Genomic DNA, 5,236 nt, shown 5'->3' with positions numbered 1-5,236 from the left:
AAAAATGAGAAAGTTGGATTAAACCAACTTTCTTAACACCGTTAGTCATTAATGTCTCAAAACAAAGTGTATTGAGACACACCTTCTTCATGTTTCCTTTCATCTTTTCTCCATTTTTCTTTTTTCTTGATTTGTTGGTTGATAATGCTAAAAACGAACATATATTTCATAGCATTATCCCTCAAGAAAGACAATATTTTAGTTGCAATTGTTCTATTTACAAGTGATATTCGTTTAAATAATAAAAGGTGAAGATAAAAAACAGATTCGACGAATTGAAGACACAAACGACCAAAAAGCTCAAAAGTACAAAGTACAATCAAAGTGGTTCAAATTATTGATGAGAAACGTCTAAAAGTTACAAGAGTACGAGCCGCAAAACCCAAAATACAAGATATTAAATAGTACGAAAGGACGTTCGAAAATTCAGAACCGGGACCAGAGTCAACTCTCAACGCGCTACGCAACGGACTAAAAATTACGAGTCAACTATGTACAAGAATATAATATAATATAATATAATATAATATATATATATATATATATATATATATATATATATATATATATATATATATATATATATATATATATATATATATATATATATATTAAAAAAATGCAGCAGCCCACGTTTTGGAATCTTTGTGAGCTGAAAAAGCAGGCCATGCGATCGCATGGCCAGAAGGCACAATTTCCATGCGATCGCATGGCAGTGAAAGGCTGGCCACATCTATAAATTTCGCAGTTTTTGGTCGAATGTTGTACACCTTTTTCTATCCCTCACTCTCTACGATATATATATATATATATATATATATATATATATATATATATATATATATATATATATATATATATATATATATATATATATATATATATATAATTTATAATTTTAATTTTAATTTTAATTTAATAATAATAAGGGTATGTTAGCAAATGTTGTAAGTGTGTAAGTCGAAATTCTGTCCGTGTAACGCTACGCTATTATTAATCATTGTAAGTTATGTTCAACCTTTTTAAATTAATGTCTCGTAGCTAAGTTATTATTATGCTTATTTAAGCCAAAGTAATCGTGATGTTGGGCTAAAATATTAAGACGGGGTAATTGGGGCTTTGTACCATAATTGGGGTTTGGACAAAAGAACGACACTTGTGGAAATTGGATTATGGGCTATTAATGGGCTTTATATTTGTTTAGTTGAAAGATAGTTCGTTAATTTAATATAAAGATTTACAATTGGACGTACCTATAAATAACCACATACACTCGATCGGACACGATGGGCGGGATATTTATAAGTACTAATAATCGTTCATTTAACTGGACACGGAAATGGATTAATAGTCAATGGACTTATTAAAATAGGGGTGAATTATATACAAGGAAAATTGGTGTAATTATAGTTTAAGTCCCCAATTAGTTGGAATATTTGACTTCAGATATAAGGATAATTTGTCGAGGACACTCGCACTTTATATTTATGACTGATGGACTGTTATGGACAAAAACCAGATGGACATATTGAATAATCCAGGAAAAAGGACAATTAACCCATGGTAATAAATTAAAATCAACACATCAAACATCATCATTATGGAAGTTTAAATAAGCATAATTCCTTTATTTCATATTTCATTGCACTTTTATTTACTGTCATTTTATTTAATTGCACTTTTAATTATTGTACTTTTTAATTATCGCAATTTTATTTATTGTCATTTTATTTATCGCATTTTAATTTATCACACTTTAATTATTGTCATTTACTTTACGCTTTAAATTAAGTTATTTTTATTTTTAATATTTTACATTAGGTTTTAACTGCGACTAAAGTTTTAAAATCGACAAACCGGTCATTAAACGGTAAAAACCCCCTTTTATAATAATAATACTACTTATATATATATATATATATATATATATATATATATATATATATATATATATATATATATATATATATATATATATATATATATACAAATATAGTTTTAAAAATATAGCGTTAAACTTGGCTAGCTCCCTGTGGAACGAACCGGACTTACTAAAAACTACACTACTGTACGATTAGGTACACTACCTATAAGTGTTGTAGCAAGGTTTAGGTATATCCACTCTATAAATAAATAAATAACTTGTGTAAAATTGTATCGTATTTAATAGTATTTCCTAGCAAAAATATAAGCTATTTCGTATACACCCCTATGCACATCAAGTATTTTTGGCGCCGCTGCCGGGGACTTCTTAACTGCCGTAAGCGAAACGCTATATATATATAATTTTTTTTTAAAATACGTTTTAATTATTAAAAATACAAAAATATAAAAAGAAAAACAAAATATATATATATTTTAAGAGTTTGTTTTAAATATAAAAAATTATAAAGTATTTTTATTTTTTTTTAGTTTTTAAAGTATAAGTTTTTATTTATTAAAAACAGAAAAAAATATAAGTTTTATAAATATTTTATAAGATAAAAAAAGAAATATAAAACATAAAAAAATATATATATAAAAGTAATCGGGCCTGACACTGTTGAAGCCCAAACTTCTGGCCCAGATCCAAGAACCATGCGATCGCATGGCCAGAACAAAGAAACCTCATGCGGTCGCATGAGGTGAAAAGACAGGTCTGGTACCTTGGATCCATCGAATTAGGGTTAGATTTTAATTATTATTATTATTATTTAATTAAGATTAGGGTTTAATTTAATATTAGTTAGTTTTAGATTTTAATTAATTTGTAATTTAAGTGTTAATTAGTTTTAATAAATATATAAAATTAATACTTTTATAAAATAATAATATAAAAATAATATTTTTATAAAATTGTAATTTTATCACTTTTTATATCTTTTTATTTTTGTATCTTTTTAATCGTTTAATTCGTAAATTGTATATTTTTCGTTCGTAATTAGTTTTAAACTTTGTTTTTGCCGTAGTTATTTTTATTTCTAGATTTTTAAGCTTTGCCGTAAAATCGCTTAAGTGCTTTTTCTTTAGACTAAGATTTAGATGCTTTAGAATTTTGCGACGCCGTTTTAAGATTTTAATACCTTTTTAAGTTATTGTCATTTTAGATATAGGATTCCTTTTAAGCTTTAATACCTTTAGACGCAACTTTTAATTCTTAGTTTTTAGAATTCTAAGTTTCGACGCTTTATTTTCTTATTTTTATTTTTCGACTGTTTGTTTTTCGACCATTTATTTTTCGACGCTTATTTTTCGACCTTTTATTTTTCGACGTTATTCGACGCGCTCTTTTTCTTTCTTATTTCTCGACGCTTTAGTTTTAGGACATAGAATTTTCTATTTCTTCTCTAAAATTTCTTTAAATTTCGACGAAAAATTATTTTAAGCGGTTAAATTGATAGACATCCAAAATTTTCTGGTTCGTAGTAATAGTTGGATTTGTTAGTGTCGAGTTGTGGGCTTCCGCTTTAAAGGGTCCTGGCTACCTGCTGCATCTATTGGCTATTCGAAACGTGGGCAAAATCAGAAAAATGTATTAATTTGATAACTTATATAATTTTTATCTTTTATAACTAATAGGATATTCAGTGAATGCACCGAGCAAAACGTTCACCACCTTTCATACGTTCACCACCTGTAACTTGATCAAGACATCTAGCCAATATTGTCACCATTGATTTTTCTTTAGAATCGTCATCTAGTCGACCAAGTACTCCAATTCAAATTTCCGATAATCCATTTTTTGAACCCGACCTCACAATTGAGAATCCGGAGGATATTCAGGGACAATTCAGAGATCCTGAACCACTAATTATTCCTCCTGAACCACAAATCACTCATTCAGAGATTTTCGAGGAAGACACCATTAAATCAGAATCCCTTAGTGATTCAGATTCAACAAATTCAATCATGGAAAATCTGGAACCTCTAAGTATGGAAGACCGAATGAGAGCTAAACGCACTGACCAAGGTCACGCAATTACTCAACTAGACATTAATGCGCTAGATTATGAAATTAAAGGACAAATCCTACACATGGTAACTAATCAATACCAATTTAGTGGTGCGCTGAAGGAAGTTCCAAATGAACATCTTCGAACTTTTAATAGGATCTGTACTTTATTTAAAATTCGAGAAGTGGAGGGTGAACAGATATATCTCATGTTATTTCCCTGGACTTTAAAGGGAGAAGCCAAAGATTGGTTAGAATCGTTACCTGAAGGGGCGATTGATACATGGGATGTTTTAGTTGAAAAATTTCTTAAACAATTCTTTCCGGCATCTAAAGCCGTGAGACTTCAAGGAGAAATTGTTACGTTTACGCAAAAGCCAAATGAAACTTTATATGAGGCATGGAAAATATTTGAAAAGTTATTGAGAGGATGTCCGCAACATGATTTAGACACTTATCAAATAGTACAAATATTCTACCAAGGATGCGGCATCACTACACGAAAAGACATATATATATATAGCAGCTGGTGGTTCCATTATGAAGAAAACCGCAACTGAAGCTTACAAAATTATTGATAACACTGCTTCCCACTCACATGATTGACATTAAGAAAAAGATATCGTTAGATCATCTAAAGCAGCTAGAGCCGATTCTAGCCATGACTTTGATTCCATTTCTGCAAAGATAGATGTTTTCGAGAGACGAATGGAAAAGATGACTAAAGATATTCACTCAATAAGAATTAGTTGTAAGCAGTGTGGAGGACCACATTTGACAAAAGATTGTCTCAGTATTGAACAAACAATGGAACAAAGAGAGAATTTTTCATACATTAACTAAAGGCCTGGAAATAATTATCAAAATAATTATCAACCGCCAAGACCAATCTACAATCAAAATCAGAATTATAACCGAAATGCTCCATACAGCAACCAACAAGGTCCTAGCAATCAACAAGTATCCAACAATACTTACAATCAGCAAAGACCTATTTTTTCAAACAAACCACCACAAACCGATGATAAAAAGCCAAATTTAGAAGACATGATGTCGAAGCTAGTTGAATCTCAAACTTAATTTTTCACATCTCAAAAACAAACGAATGAACAGAATGCTCAAGCATTTAGAAATCAACAAGCTTCTATCCAAAATCTGGAACAAGAAGTAAGCAACCTAGCAAGGTTGATAGGTGAAAGAAAACCGAAAAGTCTACCTAGTGATACAAATGCTAACCCCCAGAATGAAACAGCTAAAGCCATTACCACGAGAAGTGGTATTACACTTAAATCACCTGAAATACCT

General features: G+C 29.7%; 1 non-coding gene across 1 annotated transcript; it reads right to left on the bottom strand.

Annotated features, from left to right (window-relative positions):
* Window positions 1–4,272: 4,272 nt before the first annotated feature.
* Window positions 4,273–4,379, bottom strand: LOC139887373 (small nucleolar RNA R71). The gene has a single exon (XR_011773208.1). It is a non-coding gene; the product is annotated as a small nucleolar RNA R71 (small nucleolar RNA).
* Window positions 4,380–5,236: the final 857 nt, after the last annotated feature.

Source organism: Rutidosis leptorrhynchoides, chromosome 1 (genome assembly GCF_046630445.1).
Source record: "Rutidosis leptorrhynchoides isolate AG116_Rl617_1_P2 chromosome 1, CSIRO_AGI_Rlap_v1, whole genome shotgun sequence".
NCBI lineage: Eukaryota > Viridiplantae > Streptophyta > Magnoliopsida > Asterales > Asteraceae > Rutidosis > Rutidosis leptorrhynchoides.
The sequence above is the reverse complement of the archived record's forward strand: the minus strand, read 5'-3'. Positions and strand labels throughout refer to the sequence as shown.